General features: G+C 44.1%; 1 long non-coding RNA gene and 1 pseudogene across 1 annotated transcript in view; one reads left to right on the top strand and one right to left on the bottom strand.

Moving 5' to 3' along the window:
- LOC122909047 overlaps nucleotides 1–13,988 on the bottom strand; it is a 162,878-nt gene extending 148,890 nt beyond the window's left edge. The window contains exon 1 of the long non-coding RNA XR_006385069.1: nucleotides 13,930–13,988. This is a non-coding gene — a long non-coding RNA (uncharacterized LOC122909047). The remainder of the gene's footprint in view (nucleotides 1–13,929) is intronic.
- A 131-nt stretch (nucleotides 13,989–14,119) lies between these two features.
- LOC122910158 lies at nucleotides 14,120–15,397 on the top strand (annotated as a pseudogene).
- The last annotated feature ends 273 nt before the right edge of the window (nucleotides 15,398–15,670 follow it).

Genomic DNA, 15,670 nt, shown 5'->3' with positions numbered 1-15,670 from the left:
TCTGAATGAGATCTTGCTCTAGGCAGCCTCTATACACAACAACATAAGTAGTTCAAAGACAATTTTTAAGTAATTCACCGAGAACGTAAACCAAACCCTAGGAAGTCATAAAATCTTCATCCTTGTCAAAGGACTGGTTTCAGAGCATCTCAGAGGGATTTCAGTCAAAAATGGCTGTGGCAGGCCTGGAGAGCTGAAGTCAGTGCATGACATGGCTACACAACAGAATTTTCTGCAATGATAGAAATGTTCTAGATAGGTACTGCCCAATGGGGGAGACTTTCAACTTTGAGCTTTAAAGCATTTTTAAGTGTGGCTAATACAAATGAAGAATTTAATTTTTAATTTTATTTCATTTAAATTCCATTTGTCTTTAAATTGCCACATGTGTCTACCGACTACCAGATTAGAGAATGCAAGTCTGGAAGCTGGTGGTGGGGCAGGGAAGCGGGGGGAGGGGTGCTGCCAAGGACTGATTGCCTTGTCCAGGCAAGTGAGAAAGCATTGCAAATGACAGTACAGACAAAAGGTTGATATCCAGGATCTATAATGAACTCCTCAAACTCAACCCACACGAAACAGACAAACACATCAAAAAATGGGCAGAAGATATGAACAGACACTTCTCCAATCAAGACATACAAATGGCTATCAGACACATGAAAAAATGCTCATCATCATTAGCCCTCAGGGAGATTCAAATGAAAACCACATTGAGATATCACCTTACACCAGTTAGAATGGCCAAAATTAACAAAACAGGAAACAACATGTGTTGGAGAGGATGTGGAGAAAGGGGAACCCTCTTACACTGTTGGTGGGAATGCAAGTTGGTGCAGCCTCTTTGGAGAACAGTGTGGAGATTCCTCAAGAAATTAAAAATAGAGCTTCCCTACGACCCTGCAATTGCACTCCTGGGTATTTACCCCAAAGATACAGATGTCGTGAAAAGAAGGGCCATCTGTACCCCAATGTTTATAGCAGCAATGGCCACAGTCGCCAAACTATGGAAAGAACCAAGATGCCCTTCAACGGATGAATGGATAAGGAAGATGCGGTCCATATACACTATGGAGTATTATGCCTCCATCAGAAAGGATGAATACCCAACTTTTGTAGCAACATGGACAGGACTGGAAGAGATTATGCTGAGTGAAATAAGTCAAGCAGAGAGAGTCAATTATCATATGGTTTCACTTATTTGTGGAGCATAACAAATAGCATGGAGGACAAGGGGCGTTAGAGAGTAGTAGGGAATTTGGGTAAATTGGAAGGGGAGGTGAACCATGAGACTATGGACTCTGAAAAACAAACTCTGAGGGGTTTGAAGTGGCGGGGGGGTGGGAGGTTGGGGTACCAGGTGGTGGGTATTATAGAGGGCATGGCTTGCATGGAGCACTGGGTGTGGTGAAAAAATAATGAATACTGTTTTTCTGAAAATAAATAAATTGGAGAAAAAAAAAAAAAAGAAAGAAAGCACTGCCAGGAAAACCATAAGCCCAAGGCAAGGAGATCCCCACAGCTTCATTTTGCAGGCCACCTCCAACTGAAGATGAGAACCTGTTTCCAAGGCTAAGGCTGAACTCATTAGGAAAGAGGGCTGTGATGAAAAAGAGACATCTGCCATGAACACAGGAAGGGGAGCTGGTGGCTCATTTGTGGTGATTTCATAATGCCAATAGGGTGAGAACTTAAAGTCTAGCAGAAGTAGAGGGAAGCAGAGGAGGAAGCCAGGTTCTGAGGCCAGCAGATAGATGGCTACTCCAGAAAACAGACCGGTTCACAGTTATTTCTTTACTCCCTTAAATGGATGCTCTTGTATAAATATGGTCAAGCAGGGATGCTAAATATAGGCTTGTAGCCAGGCAAGCCATGGGGCCACTGATGTCATATTATATATTTAGCTGTTTATTTATCTATTGTATTTATTTAGGTATTTACTTGTTTGGTATCTGTCTCTCCCCCTAGAATGTGAGCTGCAAAACAAGAGGGACCATTCTGGGCCAGAAAGTAGGTATTAAATAAAAGATGATCAAAATGAGTATCCAACCATGTTCATCATAAATATATTTGCAGGTGTCCCCCATGCAATGTACTGTGCTGGCATGGAGGGGGGTTGGAGAGAACAGCTGTGAAAAAGACAAACCTAGTTCCTAGCCTCATGGCTTATATTAAATAGCCAAATAAGAATTAAGAATATATGACATCATATTGGCAATACCATATTGACTTATGCAGTAAACAGGGAAATGTGCAAATAAGGAAAAGCTTCCTTGGGCATTAAACTGAATTTTTTAAGGCTGAGTTGGGATTAACTGGGTGACAGGGAAGTGAAGGGGGTTTGGGGAGAACATTCCAAGCAAAGTAAATGGGCTTGGGCAAAGGATGTAGGTAGGACAGGATAAACTCCAAAAGCTTAAAATATAAACAAATGGAAACAAAAACTACTGTCTTTATCAGTAGTTTTAACTGGATGTTATATGGAACTGATAAATACTGAAAGCAATACTATTGTCTTCCAAAGGGCAAGCAAGGCAGAGGGGTAGGACAACAAGCTGTTCGAGTTGGCTCCTGTTGTTTCCAGAGTACCACAGCCCAAATTCAGCCCACTGGACCTCCCAGATACTTGAATCCACCCAATACCATCTGAGGATATCCTTCCCAGGAATGACCACAAACCTATGGACCCCAAATCTAACACTTTTAACTTTAATGAGATACTTTTCTATTCAATTTCTTAAGTAGGGTCATAGAAAACCACTGGGAGAAAAACTCATTTACCTGGCTAAACGGAGACTTACACACACACACACACACACACACACACTGAGACATGTGTAAGAGTCTACAAAAGACTTTGTTCATGTACTACTGAATTTGTTTCTAGTCTACACTAAACTCTTAGAAAGGTAAAAATATTATCCCCATTTCAGTTGACAACCCAGAGGTTCAAAGAAAATGTAACTTGTTCAAGAGTTTAGCTAGAAGGGACAGAACCAGAATTCAAAGTCACAGCACCCCAATGTTTATAGCAGCAGAATATAAGAAACAGTGCAGAGGATCATAGGTGATGGGAGGGAAAAGTGAAGGGGAAGAATTCAGAGAGGAAGACAAACCACGAGAGACTCCTGATTCAAGGAAACAAAGGGAGGGTTGCTAGAGGGGAGGTGGTGGGGGGATGGGGTAATGGGGTGATGGGCATTAAGGAAGGCACGTGATGTGATGAGCACTGGATGTTATATGGAACTGATAAATTACTGAACACTACATCTGATACTGATCATGTACTACTATATATTGGCTAACTGAATTTTTTTTTTAAAAATCACAAGTCTCATTATCTTCCCTACAAGAGCAGTTTCTTTCCAACTGAGGGCCTCATGAAAAATACTGAGTCTGATCCTTAGTGACACCAACCCCTCCAAGCATGGAATTTTTTGACTTTTTTTTTTAGTTTTTATTTAAATTTCGGTTAACATACAGTATGATACTAGTTTCAGGTGCACAACATAATGATCCAACACTCCCATACAACACCTGGGGCTCATCACAAAAAGCGCACTCTTGAATTCCCATCCCCTATTTAACACATCCCCCCACCTACCCGTCCCCACCCCCTCTGGTAACCATCAGTTTCTTCTCTATAGTCAAGAGTCTGTGTCTTGGTTTGCCTCTCTCTTTCTCCCTTTGCTCACTTGTTTTGTTTCTTAAATTCCACATATGAGTGAAATCAGACTGTATTTATCTTTCTCTGACTGACTTATTTCACTTAGCAGAATACTCTCTAGCTCCAGGGCAGCTGTGACTCAGTCAGTTAAGCATCCAACTCTTGATTTACGCTCAAATCAGGATCTCAGGTTCCTGGGATCAAGCTCCATACTCTGTAGGAAGTCTGCTTAAGGCTTCTCTCCCTCCCTCTACTCCTCTCCCCACTCTCCTGTGCAAGTGTGCGCTCTCTCTCTCTCTCAGATAAATAAATCTTTAAAAATGCTCTCTAGCCCCACCAGGTTGTTGTGAATAGTAAGATTTCATTCTCTTCATGGCTGAGTAATGTTCCATTGTATATTTACCACATCTTCTTTATCCATTTGTCAATCAATGGATTCCTGGGGCTCTTTCCGTAATTTGGCTGTTGTAGGTAATGCTACTATAAATATCAGGGTGCATGTATCCCTTTGAATTAGCATTTTTGTATTCCTCAGGTAAATAACTAGTAATGAGATTGCTGGACAGTAAGAGAGTTCTGTTTTTAACTGTTTGAGGAAACTCCATACTGTTTTCCACAGTGGCTGTACCAGTTTGCATTCCCACGAGCAATGCAAGAGGGTTCCCCTTTCTCCTCATCCTTGTCAACGCTTGTCATTTCTTGTGTTTTTGACTTGAACCATTCTGACAGGTGTGAGGTGATGTTCTCATTATAGTTCTGATTTGCATTTTCCTGATGATCAGTGATGTTGAGCATCTTTTCATGTGTCTGTTGGCCATGTGAATGTCTTCTTTGGGAAAATGTCTATTCATGTCTTCTAGTCATTTTTTAATTGGATTATTCATTTTGGGGATGTTGAGTTTTATAAGTTCTTTATATACTGTGGATTCTAACCCTTTACTGGCTATGTCATTTGCAAATATCTTCTCCTATTTCACAGGTTACCCTTTAGGTTTGTTGATTGGTTCCTTTGCTGTGCAGAAGCTTTTTATTTCCATGTAGTCTCAGTAGTTTATTTTTTACTTTTGTTTCCCTTGCCTCAAGAGACCTATCTAGAAAGAAGTTGCTACAGCTCATATGAAAGAAGTTACTGCCCGTGTTCTCCTGTAGGATTTTTCAAACTTGTAATTTATTTTTATTTATTTATTTTAAGAAAGAAAGCATGAGCAGGGGTTGTAGGGAGGGAGGAGAGACAGAGGAAAAGGGAGAGAGAAAATCTTAAGCAGCCTCCAGGCCCAGCACAGAGCCCAAGAAAGGGCTCAATCTCACAACCCTGAGATGGAGACCTGAGCTGAAATCAAGAGTCGGACGCTTAACCAACAGAGGCAACCAGGTGCCCCTCAACCATGCAATTTTTTAAAAATTATTTATTGAGGTGATTCTCATCCTATCAGTGAAGGCCCTCCCCTAAAGAGCCTTCTCCAGCCAGGGAGACCTCAGCAACTTTCTAAAACACACTTACTTCATGGTTGGAAGCTATAAGGAGCTGCTTTAGAAAGTTCTACAGCCACTTATTCAGAAAAGTAATGATACTTGTCCAATTCAAATGCAGAATCTTGTTTTGAACTATTTTTTAAGTCAATTTGGAGAACCTGGAATCATTCACAGGGCCTCATTAGTTCTGAGATACAATGAGTCATTTTCAGACTCATGGATCAAATGCCCTAAAGCACTTTCAGCAGTGTCAGCTCTCATATCCTGAGAGTCTGCAATGATCCATGCACTTACATGTGTCCTCTAACCAGGGTGACCAACTATCCTGGTTTACCTGGGACCCAGGGTTTCCTGGGACAGAATGAGCTGGCTGCTCTACAGGAAATTCAATCCTTGTAATACTCAGGTGCATTAAGGGGGACTTATCCATCACCATAACTGATAACAGAATTCAAACCAGTGCTCCCGGTGGTTTGCCTAAAGTCCTCAGAGCCTGCAGGATCAAACTGGGTTTGAACTGAGATCTGATTCCCAGGGGTTAGGCCTGCCCTAGCCCTCTAAGAAAACCAAAGCACCACAATTTAGCTGAGAGAGACGGACATCCTTGGGTACTAAAATGTAAATGAATACCTCAAACCTTCCACTTCTCTTGAGAATTCTCACCTTTCAACCTTATGAAGTGGAGAAGATCTTTTCAGGACTAAAATAAAACTGGGAGCACTCTTTTGCCTTAAGCTCAGTGTCCTGATGTGCATATCAATGCCAGCAGTGTTATTTCACCTAAGGCCTGCTTTTAAAACACCTGGAGCAGAGTAAGCAGTCTGGGCTGGGAAACTAACCAGTAAATTGTGGAGACCAGACCACACCAGGACTTCATCAGGTGCGGAGTTACACCTGATGAAGTGGAAAGAGTAGGAGTCTGATGGCCTTAAATTTAAATTCTTCCTCTGCCATATACCAGCTGTGAGACCTCAGGGCCAATAATAAGTTATTTGGCAGGCTTACCATTGAGCATAAAATGAGATCACCCAATGTGAATCTACCTTACTCCATGACTGGCACATGAAAAACACCCTGTAAATGTTAGTTCGCCAAGGAAAAGAAATTCAAAATGACCCTTCTTTGTAATCGCCTCAAACTTCCACCAGGTTTCTGAAACTTAGACCTATGTGAAAATACTAGGTTGTATCAATAAGAAAACAAATAACTCAATTTGTTTTAAAAAAAAAAAAAAAAAACACAGCCAAAGATTTGAACAGAGTTTTCACCAGAGAAAAATACAGATGGCAAACAGGCACATAAAAGGATGTTCAACATCATTAGTTAATAGGGAAATACAAATCGAAGCCATAACAAGATATTACATACCTACTGGAATGAATAAAATTAAAAATATTGACTATACCAAGTGTTGACAATGTTGTGGAGCAACTGGAATTCTCAGGCATTGATGGTGGGAAAGCAAGCTTGGTCAGTACATTTGGAATAGCTATATCTGAAAACAGACTGGTAGTTTCTTATAAAGTTAAATACAACCCAGCAGTCCCATTCCTAGGGATTTACCCAAAACAAATAAAAATGTCTCTCCACAAAAGAAAAAAAAATGTTTCTTAATAAAAGCCAAAAATCTATAAACCACCCAAATGTCCATCAACAAATGAATGGATAAACAATATGTGGTATGAAATAGTACTCAGTTAAAAAAAGAAAAAAAGAAAGACACCTACTGATAAAAACATCAAAATGAGTAAATATCAAATACATTTTGTCCAGGAAAATAAGTCAAATGCAAAAGACTAAATACTATTTGACTCCATTTATATGAAATTTTGGAAAAGGCTGGGGACAGAGTGAGGGAACTGTCTGCAGAGGGATGAGAAAGAAGTCTTTGGAGGTGAAGGAAACCTTCCACATCCTGTTTGGGGTGGCAGCTACATGGGTATTAGCAATTGTCAGAACTCACTGAACTGTACACTTGAAAAGGGTTAATTTTACTACATGTAAATTATGCCAGGAAACCTCACTTCAAAGAGAAAATAGATGATAAAATAGAAAGGGTCTACCCTGGGGAGGAGGGGTTGCAATCCTGAAAAACGGGTGGCATGGGAAGTGTGGCAGGATGGACAGGGCAAACCCTGTCCCTGGTATTGTGAATGGAACTTGACCTTTGATTATTGGGAAAGCAAACCAAGAAAGGGGAGTCATTTATTAGTTAATGTCTCTATATTGCCCAGTCTCTTTTCATTTAGCTACTTCTAATGCTTGTTAGGTCAACACTTCACTTAAAAAAAAAAAAAAGAAAAGTGTTAAGTTTCCCCACTTACAAAGAACTTGGCTTGTGGTCTCATTTCTCCGATGGCCCTCCCAACATCCTACAGCATCACGATCTGTGTATCAGTGTGTCTCTGCCATGAAACTGTGGCTTTCTCTTTTCAAGTTTGTGATCGCAGCATCTGGAGGTGTATAAGGAGTGTGGACTGACTCTTCAAGGCAGCATTCAATATAAGGGCCCACTTTGTGCCAGGCATGGTGCCGAAAGAGTGTGTGCTCAGGAATGAACAGCTCACCCCAAGTCTATGCCATCTAAAAATGAGGAACACACTGTCCAAAGTACCTTCTCCTGCAGGACTCCCTCTGTAGGATGTAAAGTCCAAATGTAAGCACAGAAATGTATTGACATGTGGATTCAAAAGCCAAAGAAAATGCTTTAGAGCTTTGAACAGAAAACCAACTTGCTTTAGTTCAGGGCAGACAAAAAAAAAAAAAAATGTTAATGTATTTCATTCCAATGGGCATGAGTTCCATGGAAGATCTATATTTTAAAACATCAGAGCCCAATCACATTCATCCTGAGATTATCTGTTCAGCAGATGTGAAACGTATCACTGATTTCATTTCGTAAGTGGGAAAACTAACCTGTACATAAGCCACAGAAGACTTAATTTTCCACTTATTCTTTCTTTTCAAATGTTAGGAAATTAACACTAAAAAAATATTTCAGGTTCTTTAAGTGTATTTGTCTGTCTGTAGCTGTCTGGTTCTTGCCTTCTCTCTTTGCCTCTACATCTCTCTGTTTTTTTTGTTTTTTCTTTTTTCTTTTTCTTTTCTCTCCCTTCCCTTCTGCTTCCCTCTCTGTCTCCTGTCCTGCTCTCCTCCCATTTCCTCCTCTCCCTCTCTAGAAGAGTTATACCAGTTATTTTGCCCCCTGATATACACTCCCCTTGATCTGGTAACAGCACCTTGATTTTCCTCCCCAGGGACTATACCCCTTCCAAAGAATACAATTTGTAAGACCCTTCAACCTAATGCTTGTTCTTCCTTGACCAAGAGGCAGATATCTGATCCAAGCAAGATCCATTAGATAACCTTGCCCTGGATTTTGGCTCTTGAGTAGAGTGACAGAAAGGCAAAAAGATGGCTGGAATTTATTCTTCTTGTGTCAGTGCCTTTGAGAGACCTTTCCTCACTTTCTACAACTTAGATCTTCTGAGATCTCCCGGCTGCAGTGTTTCTCAAAACCAGTTTTATCATTTCTCCCTTGATTCTGCAATTACCTTACAACCTTACAATAAAATACCCTTTTGCTCAAATTAAAGTCAGTTTCTATCTCTTGCAAACGAAGAGCCCTAAAGGATACAACTTTTTAGTTCAATCATTTCTTTTTAAGTCTTAAAATGTGCCACCCACTTCTCCCAAAAAGCCATAAATGTCATCTATAAAAGCAGGCTATGCATTTGCTTTATTATTTTATTATTTATTCTATTATTTTATTTTTGCATGTACCCCTGGGTCTTGGGCTGGGATGCAGGGGTCTTCTATCCTGGTCTTCATTGGCTTTCCTGGTGAGAGAGGTCTGTTGACAAGTCAAGATAAAGAATAACTCTTTCCTAATCTCCTACCCACCAGGAAAAGACGTCAAGGCCCACAGGGCAAAATCAGGTCAATGAGTACCAGCTTAGCTTGATTGTCTGTACCACTTGCAGCCCCACAACCCTCTGGGGAACTGGAAATTCTAGGTGAACTTGGAGCCCCAACTCCTTCTCCTTTTCAGAACCCTGGATCACAAAGGTAATAATAATGATTACAATTATGATTAACAATTACTGAGCAGTCAGTACCTATGAAGCACTGAATTACAAATCATATACAGTTTACCTCCGTTAAGCTATATAATAATAACTGTTATTCCTATTTTACAGATAAAAATACTGAGACGTAGAAAGGTCAGGATCTTACTGAGATTAAGAGCCAGTGAAAGACAGAGCCAAGAGCAAATGCAGGTCTTTCTGATTTCACTCTTAATCAGAAAGCCAATACTCTTCATCACCATGACATCGTGCCAAACGTGGGCAAGTTTCTGCTTCTGTGCTGGAAATCAGAGTTCACCTGGCTAATACAAATACAAACATGAAAGGGCTTCCATTATTTTTCATGCCAGCAACAAACACCCAAGGGGTTAGGCATCAAAGTGAACTGTCTTGATTTTATCAATTGCCTTTTCTCCTCTACTTGCCACTTGAGACTTTGCTGTCCTCTGTGTACTGACAAACCCTATCTTACCTGGCACAGGAATGTTTTTCAGGATAAAATAAAAAAGAAGACTATCACTCCCCATAAGTTAACAGCACTCAAGAGCTTTGCCAAAGTTGTAACTCCCATAGGGCTCACTGTAGCAGGTTGCAGAGCTCTGGGGACCTCAACCTTTGTACTTTGCAAGCTGCTCCTACTCACCAGAAAAAAAGGGGGGAAGAGTTAACCCCAATCAAATTGGGCTCTTAAATACTCTCTCAAAAATCTCTCAGGTATAAACAAAATCTTAAACCCTAGAAGGATAAAATGAAAATCATCAAGATGTTCGCAAATTCATTCAACAAATGTTGACTGGACAAGTTGAGCTAATAGTACTGTGCCAAAGTTAATTTCTTCATTGGACTATACACAGCAGCATAATTAAGAAGGATATTAACATTAGAGGAAGCTGGGTAAAGGGTATATGGGAACTCTCTGTCTTTTGTTTGCAACTCTTCTATAAATCTGAAGTTATTTCAAAATTAAAGGCTTTAAAAAAATGTACCGACAGTCTGGGTAAGGGATTCCCTACAGCAACCTTCGTAAGACTGCCAATTTAGGACAGCATGACTGTTGAAATAAGAATAATCATGTCCATCAGTGAAGTGTCATTGTAGGAACAGCACAGAGTCTCTCTAATTCTAAACCACAAGAACATATTTTGCAAACCAAGGCTTTAAGGAAAACTGAGCAAAGAAGTGAGCTTGGTCATGATAACTCACATCCAGGCCATAAACATGTACTTCACAGTAAATGGTAGATGGTTGTGTGGGGTGTGTGTGTGTGTGTGTGTGTGTGTGTGTGTGTTGAGGGGGCAGAGAGAAAGAGAGGGGAAGAAAAGGGGAGAATACATGAATGAGATGAAGCTAAAGCAGAACAGAAAGAATCATTTACATCACTCATCTGGGATCAGGAGAAGTCGTCACACATTTGTATAAGTAACTAGATATCACAGACGGAGTGAGTTCCTAGGTGCTCCTAGTGAGTTCCTAGGTGAGTTCCTAGTCCTCAAAACAAGTACTTTAACTTTTCCAAAGAAAGTTTCAGAAATACCTATCCAAGAGTTATTCAGCATAAGCAACACATTTCAGAAATGTCTTGAATAGCCCTAGGAAATGGAATATCTAAGGCCTAATGCAAGAAAGTTTTGAGGATGATCAAATGGGTGGGGGGTGAGGAGCTCTTTCAAGGATAGGAAGGTCTCTTACTTAAGGACATAACCATGCATCTGCAAGACAAGAAGGAAAGAGTTCTGTCCAGTTTAGAGAAACTCTTCTCTAATATAAGGAAGAAGTGCTTGAGATAATGGGTGAGGAAATACCTCATTAGGTCCCCAAAGAGGGGGACCAACTTGTCTTTGGATGTCATTGCAAGAAGAGGTAACTGATTTTTGTAAAGGTTTAATATAAACCTGCCTCAAAGCAGAGAGGGGAGGCATAAATGGTTGATTTAGGGTCTATGCCAATTCACCAAATCAAAGCACACATAGCATGTAGTTGCTTTAACAGACAGGAATCAGGCATTGTTATTCTAGGATCAGAAAGTGCCAGTCACATCATGAAACTCTGGTGTAAAAAATCCTTTGACTGATCCAGTTTTCTAACCTTTCCTCCCATTTCAGAGACTTTCTGAGGATGTACAACCGTGCACCTGCAATTCAGGAGACAAGCTGATCTGGCACTGAGCTCTGATTTCTTTCCCAGTAAGACAACTGGGGTAATTTCATGAGAAAATAAATCATGGCCCCCATAGCAGAATCTGAAAAAAAAAAAAAAAATGCCATTACTCCCCAGACACTTTATTTTGTGGGGAGGGGAGTTTTATTCACGGATATCCTATTTATAGTACCTTTGCTCTGAGGAAGATTTAAGATAAATAATAGAGCACTCAAAACTCGTATTGCTTCATGAATGAAAAAAAATTCAATTGCTCATTGCATTACATTTGTACATTATTGTATTTAAATCCTATCATGAAAATAGCCCCACTTCACCCCAAAGAACTTAGTAAAACCACACTCCACTTTATCCCACTTTGTCTTCCATTTATATTTTAGTACAATAATTTGGTCAGACACCCAAAGGCCTCCCACTAATGAAAGCAGGATTTGCTAAGAAAGATCAATTTATAACCTGCCTTCGTACCCATCAAAGACAAAAAGAGTTATTAAAGTCTGAAAAACAGCAACGGGCCTCAAACTCAGAAGAGCCGTAGGGAGAGTACCAGAAGGAAATGAAGGGTTAACACAGCTGGTTTCTGGCTTAAGAGAAGGATGCAACATGATTTTTTAAGGCAAGCACCTGGAGGGAAAAAAGTAATATTTTGTTTCCACCTCAAGAAATTGCAGACAAACGTAAAGCAAATCACATCAGTGGAATACTCAATTATCTGAACATGCTAATTAACGATATGTAATCAACCCGCTTTCAGGCCTTTCTTCACCTGCTGTAATTTCGTAGTGCATTGCCTTCCTTATTCCTCACAACCGGTAGAACATTAGACAGTCTGCATGGTGCATCAAAGGGAAACAAATAAGCACAGATTTTTGCTGATGGCAGGAATTTCTCATGCTCAGGGCATATGAACCAACAATATGGAAACGGCAGCACTGGCTGAATATTTTAATTATTCCCCACACCTATTCTGCAAAAGACACTTAAAGTTCGATTAGGTAATATGATACTCAGTAACCGTTATTTCATAAACTGAGCACACACAGTCATTTAAAGTAGTAAATATGCAGTCATGACAGAATTAAATATTCATGAAATCAAGAGCAACCGGAAAGCTGAGGATATTAGAATATTAAAATTCATCATAGTTTTTACAATGTAAATCTTGTATGCATCCGTCAGGCACCCCGGTTCCGTCTAGTGGATGTTCAAATTCCAGTTCCATGGTAGACTGCCATTTAAATTACAATATTGATTTGGGTAGATAAACAACAATATCAATCCTTACCGCAGTTTCAAAATGCAAAACAATTTTGAACATTTGCAAATACCAACTTGTTAAGCCAGTTCGTCTCCAAATACAGAACAGCAACATTCAACGTGATCCCAACATCTGTCGGATATTTGTTTAATCCCCTAGGACCTTCCAGAAGGTCCAACAGAAACCAAGGCAATCTCCTAGAAGGAGGACTCATGACATGCAATTTTCCTCTAACCAGGCAAAGCGGCTATTTTTCCTGCACATTTCCTTAAGGGTTCAAAAGTGAGAAAGTATACTGACGGACCCTCCTTGGGTTCGGGTATCCTGATTTGTTGCACCAACTTTTTCCCAACATGAGCAGTCAGTTTCAAAACGTATTGACAAACGCATGTGTACACTTTACACAGATACGACTAAATAACGCTAGCTTCCACAAAACGGAACTCCAAGCGTGAATGGGAGAAGACTATGCTCAGAGACCAAGCTGTAATAAATACACTCTGGTGATATTACCAAGGCAAGTATTTTCTATGCCATTCCCTTTACTTTGCAATTTTCTCAACAGAAGAAACATCAGCACCAGAGAATGATGGCATTTGAGCAATTTTATACTGGAATCCAATTACCTGAAGAACTCCCCTCTCCACAGTAAGAAGTAGCTATCCCCTGGTCTACAATGACACAGCAGGGCAGCAAAAGATTACCAGGGCTCTTCTGCTGCCAGGCACCTGGTCCCTGCCCTCCTAGCTAGGAGGGCGCCAGCTGAGGAGGAGGACCTGGAGTTGAGAGCTGGGTTCGGCAGCGCTCTCCATTCTGCAAATGAGCCAAACTTTGCTCCCATTGTTGCCATCTTAAGGTTGATGTCACCTCCCTCCAAGGAGTCTTGGAAGCCACTTGGCAGCTCCCGAAGGCACGCTTCCCCTTGACCTACATCATCTAAATAAGCCTTGGTTATACTGTGTGGGCAAGCAAAGGTCTCTCCACATGGCTCTCCGGAGGTGCCGTGCTCTACCCCGGGCATCACATCGCATGTACCAGAAGACTTTTCTCGGCACACACCTCTGAATACGGAAACCAGGACAGACTCCCGCACACGCCTTCCAGTTCGGAAAGTCACTCTCTCCCATCGACTCCCCTCAACCGCACGCCTTCCCCACATCTGCAACCCCCACCACCACACTAACGAGGGGAGGAGGTGGGGGAGCGGAGGGGTTAAAGTGACAGCCACTACTAGAGATCCTCGGTTTTGTTCAAAAGGTGTCACAGCTCCAGCACTGTGGACCTACCTTGCTCTCTCCTTTCTCCCTGCTGGGTCTCGCCTCGGGATCGTCGCTGTCCTCCGCGCCTGCACTCTCACCGCCGGGCACTTCATCCTGAGCCAGCGGCTGCTGCTGCGGCTGCGGCTGGGGCTGGGGCTGGGGCTGGGGCGGCTGTGGCGGCGCCTGGCAGGCTCCGCCAGCCCCCTGGGAGCGGGGGATGGGCTCCGGGCGCGGAGAAACTCCCTCAACATCCATCTCCATCTTCCCATTCACTGGAGGGCAAGACAAAAGCGGAGCGGGGACTTGGCAGCGGCGCCCGGCGGCTCCTCAGCTGCCCGTGGCACGCATGGCTCGCCGAGGAGGGGCCGCCTCCCGCGCGCCCTCCCTCCTGCCGCCCTTCGCCCGCGCTCCCCGCAGCTCCGCTCGCCCGCTCGGCTCGGGCGCTGGCGGCGTCTGGGCCGGGGCGCGCGGGGAGCGGGGGGCCGCGTGTCCTTGGAGCGGTGGCCTTCGGGCGCCCCCGGCAGCCCCGCTAAGCAGAGCGCATCCCGGCGGCGGCGGCGGCGGCGGTGGCGACGCCTCCCAGCCGCGCGCCCAGCCCCGGGGCCGCCCGGGGACTTGCTCTCCAGCCGGGCCTCCAGATTCGCGGTGCTTTCCAGCCTCTCCTGGGGCCCCTCGGCGTCTCCCCTCCCCTCCAACCTTCGGAACAAAGTTACTGGAAGAACGGCCGGGCGATACAGACAAGGACTAGGGGCTGCCAGGTGCGAGTGAAGCCCTACCATCCCCGCCCGCTGACCAAGCGCCGACCCCTCACCTTTGCCCTCGCCCCGGCGCCGAGGAGCCGAGGAAAGGAGGGGTTTCCGACCTGCGCCAGGTGGTGGCGGGGAGGACCGGCGGGAGGGGGAGCATGCGGAAGGCTGGGGGCCGGTGCGCCCACCCCTGAGCCCCCGCGACCCCCACCTCCGCGCGGGCCCGGCCCCCCGCCCCGCCCCGCCCCCCGCGCCGAGCGTGTCTCCGGGGTCAGCCCTCCGGAGCGTGCGTGAGTGGGTCCCCGGGCTCCCGCTCCTCGGTCTGCTCTGCCGCTGCCGGCTCCGCGCCACACAGCCCCGCGCTAGAGGACTGGAGTGAAGAAGCTGCGGAGCCGGCGGCCAGCTCCGGGCAGGAAATCGACCTACCCTCGCCTCCGGCCCGATCGCGGGCGGGAACCGGGAAGGGGTGGGGCCCCGCGTGGACCGCGAGGACGCGAGGCTCGCAGCGCGCGGGAGTTGGGCGTAAAGGTCGGCCAGAGAGGGTCGATGGGGGAGGCGGAGGGCGAAGCGAGAAGTCGCTGCCAGGCATTGACTGCAGCGTGCCCCGGGGTGGGCGCCAACTGGGCGCCGCCGCTCCCAAGTGGCGAGCTCTCCTGTGCTGGAAGGGCGTCCTCCGCAGGGCAGGTCTCCAGGAGGTTCCGGTGGTGACCCCAGGCCGGGCAACGAGCTGCGTCTGCAAATATAGGTAGATAAAGGTGACAAGGGTAGACTGGAAATTCTTAAATCGGGGCTCACCGACAGTCAGGTGATCAGCATGACTTCTAAATATATCACCACTTGGTCCTGGGAGTAGCTTTCAACTTCGCGGGAACTGCTAACTCCAACTCTGTACGTCCAGGAGGGACCCTCCAGCAGCTATGGAGAGAAATAGCAGGTTATTAAGAACCTGTTTAATATTAAATAGAGCCCATTGTTCTGGGCTTTGAGTTCCATAATGCCCCCAAATGGATCAGCAGATAAAT

Source organism: Neovison vison, chromosome 6 (assembly GCF_020171115.1).
Source record: "Neovison vison isolate M4711 chromosome 6, ASM_NN_V1, whole genome shotgun sequence".
Lineage (NCBI taxonomy): Eukaryota > Metazoa > Chordata > Mammalia > Carnivora > Mustelidae > Neogale > Neogale vison.
The sequence above is the reverse complement of the archived record's forward strand: the minus strand, read 5'-3'. Positions and strand labels throughout refer to the sequence as shown.